The 17061-nt window shown below is 36.4% G+C and overlaps 1 long non-coding RNA gene across 1 annotated transcript in view; it reads left to right on the plus strand.

The window, feature by feature from the left end:
* Positions 1-16844, plus strand: part of LOC117343737 — a 39542-nt gene extending 22698 nt beyond the window's left edge. Inside the window, exons 2-6 of the long non-coding RNA XR_004536073.1 lie at positions 12775-12795; positions 14536-14556; positions 16237-16257; positions 16600-16620; positions 16824-16844. This is a non-coding gene — a long non-coding RNA (uncharacterized LOC117343737). The remainder of the gene's footprint in view (positions 1-12774; positions 12796-14535; positions 14557-16236; positions 16258-16599; positions 16621-16823) is intronic.
* Positions 16845-17061: the final 217 nt, after the last annotated feature.

A 17061-nucleotide genomic window follows, 5' to 3' on the forward strand; every position in this document is an offset into this window, starting at 1 on the left:
CCCCGTAAATCGACATACGACATTCAGATTTTGATATTGAATGTTCAGCGGCTCGTCGTACGACATACGACATTCAAATTTTGAATTATCAGCGGCTCAACATACGACACACAACATTCAGATTTTGAATGTTATGAAGGTGTTAAGTTCAATCCAAGTTTCATACCAATGGTAAAAATGAGGCATTAAAGAGGTTTTAAAAATTTAACGTTTACGAACCGTGCAACTTTAACATTTATTATTATTTCCTTGGGCCTTTAGAACATGTGATAAATGTTTGATTTAGATATGTATTGATCAGACTATTTTACATGTCATGTCAACAAATATATATACATTGTATATACCCTGGAAAATCAACAAAGGAATTCACAAAATAAACCCAAAAGAGTCAATAATTGACTTCTTCTTCATAACCAATGATCAGAATTTAACCAAATTTGATCAGAAGCATCCCTATGGGGTGGGGACTCAAAATTGTACAAATGTGGGGCTGACCCCCCAGGGGTCTGAGGGGCGGGGCCAAAAGGAGTCAATTTCGCTCTATTAATATTAACGACTTCTTCCCTGAAACCGAACAATGGATATTGCTCATATTTGCCTGGTAGCATCACTATGGAGTGGGGACTCAAAATATTACAAATGATAGGACTGACCCCCCAGGGGCCTGAGGGGCGGGACCAAATGTGGTAAATTGCGCTAAATTGATAGAAACGAATTCTTCTCTGAAACCCAGCAATGGATATTGCTCATATTTGCCTGGTAGCATCGCGATGTGGTGCGGTTTCAAAATTGCACCAATGGCGAGGCTGACCCCACGGGGGCCTGAGGGGCAGGGCCAAGAAGGGTCTATTTGGCTAAATTAATATGAACAACTTCTCCTCTGAAACCAAGCAATAGATATTGCTCATATTTGACTGTAAGCATCCCCTTGAGGTCGGGATTCAAAATTGAACAAAAAGTGGGGCCAACCTCCCTTGGGGCTGAGAGGTTGGGCCAAAAGGGGTCATTTTGGCAGAATTGATATAAACAACTTTTTGAGACTAAGCAAGGTATATCTCTAATATTTGACTGGTAGCATTCCCTTGGGTTAAGAACTCAAAATTGAACAAATGACGGGGCCAACCCCCTGGGGCCTGAGGGGCGGGGCCAAAAGACGTCAATTTGGTTAAATTGATACAAACAACTTCTTCTATGAAACCAAGCAATGGATATCACTCACATTTTTATGGTAGCATGGTCATGGGGTGGGGATTCAAAATTGTACACATTTCAGAGTTGACCCCACCAGGGAGCTGAGGGGTGGGGCCAAAAGGGGTCAATTTGGCTAAATTGATATGAACAACTTCTTCTCTGAAACAGCTCATATTTGACTGGTAGCATCCTTTTAGGTAAGGATTCAAAATTTTATAAAGGAAGGAACTAACCCCCGGGGTGCAGAGGGCGGGGTCAAAAGGGATCAATTGGTTTAAACAAATTCTTTTCTGCACCTAAGCAATGGATATCACTCACATTTGTGTTGTAGCATCCCTATGGGGTTGCGCCAAAAGTCAATTTCATTTCATCGATTAATGCAATTTTTGGCATAAAAACCTCACGTACCCATATAAAATGCCTATGATATATTGACATAGCAATTACAGTGACAAATACATGTATACTTAATCATCATTCTTGTTTCATATCTCATGAAATCCAGGTGAGCGATACAGGCCCTCTGGGCCTCTTGTTAACTGTTGTTGCCATTGCTTAAAACAAATTGACCACTTCCACATTCCAATGACAGTACGGTCAGACGTGAAGCTATTTTGACTCTCTCAGTTTATTTTAAAATGAAAATATCTTACACATGGTCCTACTAATAAACTTTTGGCATTTATAGTATTACTTAAATGCTCAGTTTAACGGTAACGGCAATTATGTAAACTTCACCAAATGGAAACAACATGCTCTTGTATTCTTGTATTTGCCGATTAATACAGGTATGAAATAAAGTCATTTCAAAAGAGCAAAAACATGGATACCCATGCATAGAGAGTAGCATAAATAAATCACTTTAGTTAATGACATGCATCCGCATCATCACCCCCGATTCATGAAAATGAAAAGAGTGGTTCTTAATATTGTTTCACAAGGAAGACATGCGGCGGAAACCAAGTGTCCACATCTCGTGGAAGAGGTTAAAGCTGTTCAATCAATCCATGTTTTTAGAATTCCCATGCACTTTTTAAGATAGGTTTTTATATTCAAACGGTTGAAAGTGAAGAGGCATGCTTACATGAAGGCTAAACTGAGTTTATTTTGTTTTTGTTTTTTTGTTTTGTTTTGTTTTGTTTTGTTTTTTGTTGTTTTTTTTGTAAGCTTTAAGACTTTACCTGCAACGTTTAATGACCCCTTGGCATCAAAATAAACATAAAGGTCATCTTCATCAGAGAGTGTTTTGGCATATAGGTATCACAATGTCGGCGTCGGTGGTGTCGGCGGGGTCGTCCGTACAATGGTTTCTGTGCAATAACTTGAGTTCCCTTTGGCCAAAAAACATCGAACTTCATACAGTGCTTGCTTGAGATGCTTTTCATGTTCAAAGGTCTAGGTCACTGTTACTATTAATAGAAAGTTGGTTTCTATGCAATAACTCAAGTTCCCTTGGGCCAATCAAACTCAAACTTTTTTTTAAGTTTTCCTTAGCCAATTAGGCTCAAACTTCATACAGTGCTTCCTTACCTAAAATGCTTGCTTAGCGTGCTTTTCAGGTTCAAAGATCCAAGGTCACTGTTACTATAAATAGATGATATGTTTGCTTAAGATAATTTGATATCCCTTGGGCCAAGCAAACGCAAGGTCACTGTTACTATTGAATAGCTTTCATTTGGTTATGGAGATTGGAATGCACTAGATTTAGTGGGAAAACATGTTTCTCTTTATGTCACATACCTGTTAATATCATGTTTCTGTCTAACAATTGCAACATGATATAAAGAGTAAAGAGGAATGCACTGTTTCATTTGTGAGTTCGTTCATTGCATGAAAATCCATCTCGCAAATCATACATATTCTGTTGGAATAGATACAATGAATATCCAAGCTGAAGCTCTACCGGAATATTTGAATGAGGCTTCTCCTTTTTCCATGATTTCGGAAATAATTTTCTCGACACCGTTATATTGGGTGCATACGAGGGATGATTGATATGTTGTGAGCTTCGTATTGAAGGAGGTTCTCAAGGATGGCCTTTTTAAGTCCTACTCTTCTCTGGCTATATAGGGCCGTGTACCAAAGGACTGGTGTCATTTGGTAAGTTTATATTGACAATGTAGCACTTTAAAGTAAACAAGACAATCGGCCTTTGCAAAATGAACAACATCAGTAAAAGAGCAGTGATCCTTTATTTTTCATCAACAAGGGGCCCATGGGCCTTAACGGTCATTTGACTCTTAAGACCCTTATACAATTTTAGTACACATACTCTATAGCAAGTATAGTGGCACTGTTGACCATGGCGGCCATCCTGGCTTTTGGATTAACCCGAAAAATAGCAACACTTGATCAAAATCATCTCAGGATCATTTCAGTTAAGTTAGAGCTGACTCCAACAAGTGGAACTTGAGAAGAAGTTTGAAATTTGTGTTGTTCAGGAAAACCATGATTGCGTAATCATGTTACAAAATGGCCGTCGTGACTGCCATGTCAAAGTTTGTATAAAGCTGAAAAAACCCCACTTTGTTTGCTCTCGTTCTTTAACACTCTCACCAATATCCAGCTCAATGGCACCCGTGGACCTGGAGAAGAAGTTTAAAATGTGTTTTTCAAGTTGGCTGCCATGATGGCCATCTTCGATTTCTGACGGACCCAAAAATAACAAACTAGCTCAGGATTATCTCAAGATCTTTTCAGGCGAGTTTCAGCTAAATCTAAATGTTGGAATTTGAGAAGTTTGAAATGAGAAAAAATTACGCACACCGAACGGCGCACGGCGCACGGAGGACGACGACGGACGAAGCACAATGAGTAAAGGTCATCCTGGCCTTCGGGTTAGATGACCTAAACAGTGTAAAACCTAAGGACATCCATAATGATATGGTAGCAACACTAGGGAAAGATGCCCCCTACAGTGAAAAGGTACATTCGATTCTGACCGTGGATCTTGCAACGAGAAAGTGTTCGGCCCGATGGGTATCAAAACGTTTGACAGTTAATCAAAAGCACACCAGGCGAACATTATCTTGTTCTTATCTTAAAGGTGCTACACCTCCGACAGATAGTATTTTTATCAATTAAAAAAACGAATAAACTCGTATGTATTGTTCTTCAGGAATAAAAGTTACGTACTTGACATTATTACCACCCTCGGAAAGTTTCATCTTCTTATTTATCTTTGAAACTAAAAAAGAAATACAATAATCAATTGCGTCCCGAAGAAATTCCATTTCGCTCTGCCTCCATATTGAATGAAATACTGATGGCGCATGCGCTGAAAACAGAAAGTAGGAACCACATGGCGAAGCGAGGAAGGCAACATGTGTTAGCCTAACATCTCCAGAAAGAAGGAAGCATAAATTAGATTATGAAAAGAGAACGAAGAAAGGGAAGAATTTCAATCGGAGACTGCACAGACCTATGGAATTATAAACAATGGAATCAGAACTCATGCGGAAATGACACAGTTGAGTTTTTGTTGGAGAGGCAAGTGTGTAACGTACATACATACGTAGTGTAATGTTCGGTCTGTTGCCATCTTTTAAAAACTTGTTGATAAATCACACCTGTATCAACCCAGCGAATTTGGACCGAGGGGGTAAAGCTAAAAAGGCGTTTCGGTTCGTCGGCGACGACAAGGCAAAGGATCGTGATTTTTCCCAACGGATAATATTGAAATGTTTATTTTGTTTTTATTTGCTATTTGCATTAAAACATCGCAATTAAAAGTTGTAATTAAGTTAGGCAACTGGCAATATATACAGTTGTCTTCTGAATGTAAATATTTTCCCAGAATGCACTGCGATCAAGGTCAAGCGTAGGCAAAGTAGATTATAATGTTCAAAAGTTCGAATCTTATTGGCTTCATTACGACAATAGTTGACCTTATTTGTAGGTCTTAAAAAGGCATACATATATGGACTAAATGTCATTTATTGTCAAAATAATAACAATTTATTAAACTCTGTTGGAGGTGTGGCATCTTTAACCTTTTTGAGGAAGATCCTGCCAACTTTCTTAACAAAGGAAACGGACGGAGAAAGAAACGGACGACAGACGCCGCGCCATGGCATAAGCTCACTGGACCTTCGGTCCAAGTGAGCTAAAAATTGATTGCAGTGTTTGAATACTAATATAATGTATGACAATGACAATGCAACAGTCGTTTGCATAATGCATGACAGTTCAGCAATCGTAATAACAGGGTATGAGCGTAAAATTCGTTATTAAATACCTTTCCTTATTTTACACTATATAAAAGGTAGACAATAGAAATGCTATTTGAAGCACATCCTCCAAAAATGCTATTAACAAGGTTAATGGTCAAAAGTGCTAAGATTTTCGTGGGTTTTTTTCCTTCGTTTATTCTGATTGAACAATGCATACGCGTTTTCGACACCAAGACGAAGCAGACAGTAATCGTTTAAGGGAATGATACAGGAACATTTCGGAAAATGAAAATAATGAAAACGTGTTATTTACCTCACACACATACAATAACTGTATATTATAGAGTATGACAATGTAACAGTCTTTATTACACCTTTGCCTCTGATATGATACATTTTGACAATGTGATACTACTGTTTTCATATCATTGCCCGTTTTTACACTAACCCGGGCTGATAACTTGATATCAGCCCAGGTTGATATCACGTCATCCGGGTTCGTCACTCCGGACTGTTACCAAGTTATTTCACAGCAAAAGAAGCAAATGTCTCATATATTATCTAGCAACAGTGAGTCGGTACCACCCCAAGCTGAAGTGGGTGAAAAATATGACCCTGAAGACCAAGATCTTATTCTGGCTTCACAGGACTGACCCTGAAGACCAAGATCTTATTCTGGCCTCACAGGACTGACCCTGAAGACCAAGATCTTATTCTGGCTTCACAGGACATTGAAGATGCTTTGCAAATGATTACAGCTCATGAGACAGCAAATACTAACAATGTTGTGGTTCCCATTACCGAAGCTGTTTCAAATTTAAACCAAAATTCTATGCAACAAAGTATTTCTGGACAAAATGGTTACAGCTTCGGTTCTACAGCCGTCTTGGTTCTAGCAGGAACCACCATTTCATGGCAAAAATTTTTTTTTTTAACAAAACTCAAGAGAGAGAGTTCAAGACATAGATTCAGATAGTGACTAATTCTTATGTATCTTAAGAGAGACTATATTCTTATATTGACATAGGACTCGTCACCTAGCACCACTTTTGTTAAAATGCTAATTTATTTTTGAGCCAACGACCATTGTTTTACTTTTACTTAAGTTGTTGAATTGTTCGAGTAATTTTTAGCCCACCATCATCAGATGGTGGGCTATTCAAATCGCCCTGCGTCCGTGGTCCGTCGTCCGTCCGTCCCTCCGTCCGTCCGTCCCTCCGTCCCTCCGTCCCTCCGTCCGTCCGTCCGTCCCTCCGTCCGTAAACAATTCTTGTTATCGCTATTTCTCAGAAAGTACTGAAGGGATCTTTCTGAAATTTCAGATGTAGGTTCCCCTTGGTGCCTAGTTATGCATATTGCATTTTGAGACCAATCGGAAAACAACATGGCCGACAGGCAGCCATCTTGGATTTTGACAATTGAAGTTTGTTATCGCTATTTCTGAGAAAGTACTGAAGGGATCTTTCTCAAATTTCATATGAAGGTTCCCCTTGGTGCCTAGTTATGCATATTGCGTTTTGAGACCAATCGGTAAACAACATGGCCGACAGGCAGCCATCTTGGATTTTGACAATTGAAGTTTGTTATCGCTATTTCTGAGAAAGTACTGAAGGGATCTTTCTGAAATTTCATATGAAGGTTCCCCTTGGTGCCTAGTTATGCATATTGCGTTTTGAGACTAATCCGAAAACAACATGGCCGATAGGCAGCCATCTTGGATTTTGACAATTGAAGTTTGTTATCTCTATTTCTCAAAGTACTGAATGGATCTTTCTCAAATTTCACATGTAGGTTCCCCTTGGTGCCTAGTTATGCATATTGCGATTTGAGACCAATCTGAAAACAACATGGCCGACAGGCAGCCATCTTGGATTTTGACAATTGAAGTTTGTTATCACTATTTCTGAGAAAGAACTGAATGGATCTTTCTGAAATTGCAGATGTAGGTTTTCCTTGGTGCCTAGTTATGCATATTGCGTTTTGAGACCAATCCGAAAACAACATGGCCGACAGGCAGCCATCTTGGATTTTGACAATTGAAGTTTGTTATCGCTATTTCTGAGAATGTACTGGATGGATCTTTCTGAAATTGCAGATGTAGGTTTCCCTTGGTGCCTAGTTATGCATATTGCGTTTTGAGACCAATCTGAAAACAACATGGCCGACAGGCAGCCATCTTGGATTTTTACAATTGAAGTTTGTTATCGCTATTTCTGAGAAAGTATTTAAGGGATCTTTCTCAAATTTCATATGTAAGTTTCCCTTGGTGCCTAGTTATGCATATTGCGTTTTGAGACCAATCGGTAAACAACATGGCCGACAGGCAGCCATCTTGGATTTTGACAATTGAAGTTTGTTATCACTATTTCTGAGAAAGTATTAAAGGGATCTTTCTCAAATTTCATATGTAAGTTTCCCTTGGTGCCTAGTTATGCATATTGCATTTTGAGACCAATCTGAAAATAACATGGCTGACAGGCAGCTATCTTGGATTTTGACAATTGAAGTTTGTTATCGCTATTTCTGAGAAAGTACTGAAGGGATCTTTCTCAAATTTCATATGGAGGTTCCCCTTGGTGCCTCGTTATGCTTATTGCATTTTGAGATCAATTGGAAAACAATATGGCCGACAGACCGCCATCTTGGATTTTGACAATTGAAGTTTGTTATCTCTATTTCTCAAAGTACTGAATGGATCTTTCTCAAATTTCATAAGTAGGTTCCCCTTGGTCCCTTGTATTGCATTTTTGGACCAGTCTGTCCTGAAAACAACCTGGCAAACAAACAGCCATTATCGTTAAATCTCAAATTTCTTATATAGCTAGGATTCCCTTGTTTGAAAAGTACTGGAGGGATGTCTCAATTTGCACAGATTAGTAAAATGAAGGGAAAAGTAGAGAAAAGATCAATCTGACATGGAACCTATGAAGATCATTCAATGGTGGGCGCCAAGATCCCTCTGGGATCTCTTGTTTTTTTTGTTTTTTGTTTTTTTTGTTTCTGTTTTATTTTCCAAATGTGTGATAAAAAGGTTGTGATATGAGAATTTTGATAGCACACCCTTTATCAGCCCGATACCCTGATATCAGTCCTTGCTCTAATTATCATCGTTTATGAGAGTGTGGTGGTCGTCATTATAGTTTATGACGGTGTAAAATTATGTGTCGTTAAAATAAATAACGTCGTTTATTAATGACGTTGTACTGCTGAGGCTTGTCTGCTGATCTAAAAAATAATAATAATGTGCAGTCGTAACGGGGCAAAATGTAAAGTTGTGATCGCATAACATTACACGATGTGCGATGTGCGCATGATGTCTGCACGATGCGTGAAATGTGCGACTCGGATCGTCAAGGCAGATGTGCGCACGCCGGGAAATTGGAAATGGTTATGTGTGCAATATAATGTAGATTCAGGAATTGATTATCTGATAGTGTACATGTACAATGTTCGGAAAGATTGTTACAGATACAGATATGAAAAGGCAATTATTTTACTATGACAGCTTATTACTTTTATTTTTGGAACAATAATTATTTACATCCATTGAAAGAGCAATTTTTATACTTTGCCAGAACGTTGTCAAAGGCACCAACGATACAGTTAGCCTGTTGTCGATCGCGAACTTGAATACAAATATTTAAGTGTAAAACGCCATGAATCCTAAGAAATCAGCAATAAATGTACGAAACATAGATAAAAATGATAGACTATGTGATTTGGTTATAACAATTACATCCATTTAAATTTTTTCATTAAAATGAAATAATCATTTATACCAGGTGGGTCTCAGTTACATAGCATTATAAAAAAAAGTCACGGCCCAAAATATCATAATAAAACCATTATCCAACAAACACATCAAATTTAAACATATTAACAATTTGAATGAAACCAATATAGTCCTGACAAATGAACATAATTACTTACTAGAGTCCAAGTTCAAAAGTATTGCTAAAGTTATGCAAGTTTCAAATACATGATGATAATAATGTGGTAAGAATCTCTCAATCAAGTACATCATGTACACCGAAAGTATACGTAAGATTTAATCAATATTGAAATGATATATGCTTATAATTATGTAAAAGGAAATTCTCGGGAACTTTTCATAAAAATCTTACCAAAATCGTTTAAAGTGATATAAACAATGTATCAAATATGAAATCATGATGAAATTGAGATAAAGTCATGCTTGAGTTATGTAAGATATGTTATGGAATGATATAACAGGTCGAATATCAATTGATTGATCATGTCGCATGTTGAGCCGCTGAACATTCAAAATTTGAATGTCGTATGTCGTATGTCGAGCCGCTGAACATTCAAAATCAAAATCTGAATGTCGTATGTCGTATGTTGAGCGGCTGAACATTCAAAATCGAAATCTGAATGTCGTATGTCGTATGTTCAGCGGCTGAACATTCAAAATCTGAATGTCGTATGTCGTATGTTCAGCGGCCGAACATTCAAAATTTGAATGTCGTATGTCGTATGTCGAGCGGCTGAACATTCAAAATCAAAATCTGAAAGTCGTATGTCGTATTTTCAGCGGTTAAACATTCAAAATCTGAATGTCGTATGTCGTATGTTCAGCGGCTGAACATTCAAAATTTGAATGTCGTATGTCGAGCCGCTGAACATTCAAAATCAAAATCTGAATGTCGTATGTCGTATGTTCAGCCGCTTAACATTCAAACGTTACCTCGTTGGCTGGTAAAATCACAAGATATGGAGTTTTGAATGTCGTATGTCGTATGTTCAGCGGCTGAACATTCAAAATTTGAATCTCGTATGTCGTATATCGAGCCGCTGAACATTCAAAATCAAAATCTGAATGTCGTATGTCGTATGTTTAGCGGCTGAACATTCAAAATCTGATGTCGTATGTCGTATGTTCAGCCGCTGAACATTCAAAAGTTACCTCGTTGGCTGGTAAAAACACAAGATATGAAGTGTTGAATGTCGTATGTCGTATGTTCAGCGGCTGAACATTCAAAATCTGAATGTCGTATGTCGTATGTTCAGCCGCTGAACATTCAAAAGTTACCTCGTTGGCTGGTAAAAACACAAGATATGAAGTTTTGAATGTCGTATGTCGTATGTTCAGCGGCTGAACATTCAAAAGGTGAACGTCGTATGTCGTATGTTCAGCGGCTGAACATTCAAAATCTGAATGTCGAATGTCGTATGTCGAGCCGCTGAACATTCAAAATCAAAATCTGAATGTCGTATGTCGTATGTTCAGCGGCTGAACATTCAAAATCTGAATGTCGTATGTCGTATGTTCAGCCGCTGAACATTCAAAAGTTACCTCGTTGGCTGGTAAAAACACAAGATATGAAGTTTTGAATGTCGTATGTCGTATGTCGTATGTTGAGCTAACTTCACACAGCCATATATATATATATATGATCCAGGTATCCATATCATCTAATAGACGACCTCCACAATGAACATGTCAGGGTATCGGGCCGACCATTACTGCGCCATTGAAGCGTTGGTTTCTGTTTTTGTTTTTATTTTAAACGCGGATGTGGCGCAGCGGTATAGGCTGCTGGTATTTCTGGCTAGGCGATTGGGTGCCGTAGATCGTGAGTTCGAGTCCCGGTCAGGGCACGAGTCAAAAAATTGTCTTCCTTGGTCATTTGTGTTTCTAAGCTATATATATGTATATATCAAGAAGTAATAACGACAGTGTAGACAGGTAAATTGTCAAATTTTCGAGGCAATCTGCCCATTTATCAAGACAAAAGTAAATTACACACGATCACATATAGACATAGAACATGGAACAGTTACACAAATATAGTAGGTATAAAGTACGGTGATATTGGGACAATACGGGTACACAGACAGACAACAAAATATGCTTAAACAAAAGTAACGGATTGCATACACCGGATCACAATATAGGTAGCCTAGATTATGATGCGTATTAATTAGTGTGATAGATAGGGTCTAGTAAGTAATAATGACGGCATAGACCAATATAGGTATTGGATCCTAACAAACAAATGTTGGATGCGTATTACTAGAAATAGATATATGTCAAGTAGTAATAACGACAGTACAGACGAAAATACTGACTGTAAAACTGACCTGTTGGAACTCCCCGTTTTCTATTCCCATTCAGTCAATATCTATCATCGATGTGTCACTCATACATTTAATGTAACAGATACAGGTCATGAATGTACAATGGTTGTTCAAGACAATTATACAATCATAAAGTTAAATATTCAAACTTTTTAAAACAAAATGTCATAAGGTAACTGCAGTTAGTGTATGGAATGTTTGATCAGTACATTGTATTTACTTAACTCATACATGAAAATTATATTATTCTATGGTGATTTACATATTGACTTCTAATAGTCTATACATACTTCCATTATAATATCAGAGACATAAAGTACTAGTACCTGTTAGTACTAGTACCTGTTTGAAATAAAATATCTTTTGTCACTTTTTTTTATAACAATATATTATAACTGTTGTAAAAGTATTTTACCGTAATAGGAATGGACAATCATATCATTACAAAAATGTCAGATATAGACAGTCACAAGTTTGTACCCATATTCTGTATGAATATATATATATATGTTAGCCCGAGTTTCCTCTGGGCCTCACACCATATACACCAGACATGGTGTCAGGGCCAGAGGAAACTGGGGCTAGGTAAAGAATAGGTAATAAAAAAAAACAATTATATTAGATGCATTATTTGTTAACCAAGTAAAAATGAACAAACAAAATAATAGGATATATACAAAGATAAAACAGTAACACATATCTTATTGTTACATGTTTTAGGAGTCTAAATGTATATGAGTATACATCTATCTATAAACATTACGTATATATGTACTTGGTTACAGTTACATGTGATGCATATGGACCTAGGTAGAATTGGAGCCTGATGGGACTCCAGGTAAACTTGGAATGCACTCGGAGTGCACTCCAAGTTTACCTAGAGTCCAAACGGAGTGCACTCTAAGTGCAAACGGATTGCGCTCGGAGTCCACTTTGTGTAAACTTTAGTCTACACTCAACTTTATATGCTTCGGTGAAGAAATTCAACCACATCAAAAGTATTTTGTATATAGGAGTTGCCTCCCATGGACTTCATTGTCATAGGTCATGTGATATTATTTTTTAATTCAAATTTCTTTTGATTTCAAATCTATTTGTGTAATATGTTTTATATTTCGTCTCTGTTTTGCCATATAAGCATGAAAAAGTGTCAGAAAATTTCAAGATCTTGGAAAATTTCCATTAACAATTCATATAATTTAATGCATTCATACATGAACAAATGAAGATTTTACACTGATTGAATGAATATTCAGCGAATTAAAGACGTATTGTAAATTCTACTTTTTTTTCTTTCTTTTTTTTGCAGAATACAAATGCCTTACTTGAGGTAAGATAATATTTGAATTGTAGTATCAAAGCCAGCAGGGGGTTAGATAATACTTAACAAGTGTTATCACATATGAGAATGAGGTGACATAAAGTCTAAATAGTTGAATCACGCAGTGGTGGAGGTAACATTATATTTGAATAATTGTTTCATATAATGTTTTATCAATGCATATACGAGCAGGAGGTAAGATGATATTGTAATAGCTTTTCAACATATTCGAGCAGAAAGTAAGATCATATTTGAATAACTGTAACACATTCAAGATTTTGGAAAGTAGTTTCTGTATACTCATGAAAAATGTGCCAATTTCAAAGTTTTCTATTAATTAATTATGATGCCACTATTAAAATCCAATGCCCTTTTCTTTTGTCTGTTACCGCACACCTATGCTTGAGATACAGAATGTTAACGTAATATAGAATTTTTTGCTATATCACTTCATACATAAGATTCCACTCACGTTTTGATAAAGCTGTAACAAATAAGGTTTGATAATTAGTTAATGGTAATTAAAATAGATTTAAAATAGGTTCATAAAAGAGTAAGTATCGAAGCGAGCAGTATTTAGGTCAAAAGTTAACTTGGAGAAACAACACCAGTTGATAGACAGGTTGGTGTATAAGGTTTGATGATAGGGGATCATAGTCCATTGTCGTATGTGACGTCCGAACATTTTCAAAAAATTTGGAGTGCGTTCCCAAATATTCGGAGTGCGCTCCCAAAAATCTTTCAGAACGCGCGAAAATGTCATATTCAGAGACCGGTCAAAGCGTCTCACCGATGTAGACTTGGAAGTATTTATCTTTTTCCAACTTTTGTTATCGCTTAAAGTTGTTTTGATGTTTATCCCGCCACCATCGAACAGTCAATTCAATTCGCCGTACACCCTTTGCCCGTCGTTCCGTCCGGCCGTCCGTAAACAATCTTTATTATCATATTTGCTTTTGAAGTATTGGACGGAGATTTGTTAAACTTCGCATGTACGTTTCACATCTATTCATGTCCATTCCATCAAGAGTTTGATCGGGAAAACAAAATGGCCGACAAGCAGCCATCTGGATTCTGATAGTTGACGTTTGCAATGGCTAGTTCTCGAAGGATATTTCTCCAACTTCAAAGGTTTTCTTTGTCCCTTCAATCTAAAATCTGATTTAAAAACTAAACGGTCAAAAGGCGGTCATATTTAACAGGTGAAGTTAGCCATTTTTTCAGAATTACTGAGTGTATATTTTTAAAATTTTACACATAGGTTCCCCTTGGGACCTAGTTGTTTTCATCGAATTTCGAGTTTGAACCGGAAAACAAAAATTGATGATTTTGATAGTAACAGTTTGTTGTCGATATTTCTTGAGAGGCACTGGAGGGATGTTTTTTTTTTGGAAGAGCCGGGCAAGATTAAGGAGTGAGTATAGCTGATATGTATTGAGAGTAAGATCCTAATCAACCGTCAACCAAATACACATAGGTTGCGTTGTGATACAATACCCGAAATTATATTCGTGTGGATTTCTTCAACTAAGCTCACCTAACGTGTATACATCACATGAAAAGGAAATCGCTTCCGGAAAACTGACAATAATCTAACTACTCTTTTCAACAATCTACATCTAGATCAATGTTTTTTCATATTTTGTCCTTATTTATCGATTTTGAAACATGTTTGATGTTTTGGGTTCACACTGTATTACTTTATTTGTTGAATAATATTTATTCATTTTATGTTTTGTTTCCATGCAGGAAGAATTAAAGAATGTACAGGTAAGCAATTTTGAAATTGATTTTTAACCTCGCAATCATCAAAATAGATATAGCCCCTGTTTTTGTTTTATGAACAGGAGGTGACTTTAAATTTAATTGCAATTATCAGATAAAAAAAATACGTAATCTTATGTACTGACTTTATCTCGTTATAAGTACGCTTCCTGAAGAACGTTCGTGTTATGTTTGTTTCATTCAAATTTCGCATGGGGGTTAATGTTGCGCCCTCTTCTGCTGCCCATTAGTATATTCATGTAAATTATACATTGTTGTCCATTGTTGCAACTTAACAATTTCGATGACGTCACATTGTTTACTGGTCCCACGTTATGTCAGCACTGCCTGACACGAAGAATTAATTCCGTCTTTTTTTTTATTTTAGTTTTTATATGTTAAAATCGATCAGACATGTAAAACAACATCAATCAGTACGAGTTATGAATGTAGTTAAGACTTCAACTTTCATGGTGTCAGTGCATTCGTGATCGCATATTGGATTGGCTGCCATGACAACGACGTGGATGGTGGTTTTACCACAGTGTTGAATCTACAAACCTTTATGCATAACCGAAAACGTTTAACTATACTTTATGTCTTTCTAAATCATCTGTAAATAACGATCCATTGCATTCGTCTATCAACCTTTGTTCGTTTCTTATTGGAAATTTATATACTTCAACCACTGAAGAGTTCCAATGCCGAAGCATGAACATTAACGCTTGCTCTATAGATCGTCCTAGAGTACCCCATTGCCAAAAATCAATACTTTCGAAACAGATAAGAGCGTAAAGTATTTGTACGTGAACAGCGAAAAGTACTGTACATTCTTACAAAATAACAAATACCTTCAAATTATTTTAAAAGTAGTCAATTAATTGGCACTTCTACAAGCAATGAAAAAAACATTCTACGGTTTCTGAGTACGATGAATAAGTGTATTACGTTTATTTGTACAAATAAATACGTTATCGGGTGTTCTAGCGACCTTTATCGACCAAGTGTAAATGTAGTCCTTCGTGCCGATCACGTGATCATACGAGAACACAAGGACCGAACAAAACATCCAGATAGGGAGGGTAGACACTTAACATAGAAATTCGATTGCAAAAACACACAGAATTGACGAGGAAATTATAAAATAATGTATTTATTTAAAAACAAAATGATTTTTGTTCTGTTCAATTATAAATGCAACATTGGAACCAACATGCGTAATTGATCTAACGAGTATCATACAGAAGAAGCAGCACTGAATACTTGATAAAGCTGTATACACCACTGGTATGTTTAACGAATCAAAATGTACAACACAGGTCGTCAAGGGCGAGATAATGACGCGAACCTACATGGATGTAGTTAGTATCAATGCTTAACTATTCCGAACTTGACATTTTTGAACCAACCCATCTTGACAACAAAGGATTTATGCTTTGAGTGAGATTTTTTTTTTTTTTTTTAACTTAATTCATTCAGGGGTATAATAGATTAAGACGCTTACTTTTTTGGAACACTTCGCTCTTATACTTGTACTTACTCAGTGGTCTAACTCTTAATCCATGTTTTGTGTTTTTCTTCACCCATTTTATCGATTTTGAAAATGCATACATGCAACATATCGTTATTCTCTGGTTGTTAAGTAGAACTATATTTCTTTTTCTTATTTTGTTTGTTTCCTTGTAGAGACAGCTGCAAGAATTAATGGTAAGCATTTTTGAAATGAACTTTTCATCTGATCATTACTTTAACAAATGGTCATTTATTTTTAGTTTCAAATGCATCAATAATGTCAAACATAGTAAAGATAGATAAATATTTCCGCTGATATGATTTAAAAATCAATTCGATAACTTATTCCTCTACATTGCTTCACAATTTTAAACAATCCTTAAAAACTTTACCTTGATAATACCCTGAACCTTTTGAGGCATATTTTTAATCAATCCTTCTTTTATTCATATCTTTTTGAAAATTCATTATTTGTTTAACTCATTGTGATTCTCTGGTTGTTAAGTAAAACTATCTTTTTTATTTGTTTCTTTGTAGAGAGAGATGCAAGACTTAAAGGTAAGCAATTTTGAAAACAACTTTTGATATCGCCAGTACATATGTAATATCAATAAGAAATATCAAGTGTCAAATATACACTTCCCAGTCTTCGAATTTCTCTTGAGTGGAAATTTGACTTGAATAAAAAATCAATAGAATATTATTTTTGTTTACACTTTTCAAACCATTGTTCCTCTACCACTTTATTTCATTTATTACAGAAAGAAAATGCCGAACTGAAGGTAAGGTTATATTTTAATAGCTGTATCACATACAACAATGCATTCAATTAAGTTCGTTCAAGACATCAAAATGACGATTGCGCAAGCTCCAGAAAAGACGATCTTCGAATATGATATTAACAATTCAGTGTTGTTTGGTTTTACGTGTAACCACCAATGCTTGTCAAACCTGCACTGCTTGAGTTACGGTTATTAACGTTAATACAGTTTTGAAATG

This window comes from Pecten maximus, chromosome 15, assembly GCF_902652985.1.
Source record: "Pecten maximus chromosome 15, xPecMax1.1, whole genome shotgun sequence".
NCBI lineage: Eukaryota > Metazoa > Mollusca > Bivalvia > Pectinida > Pectinidae > Pecten > Pecten maximus.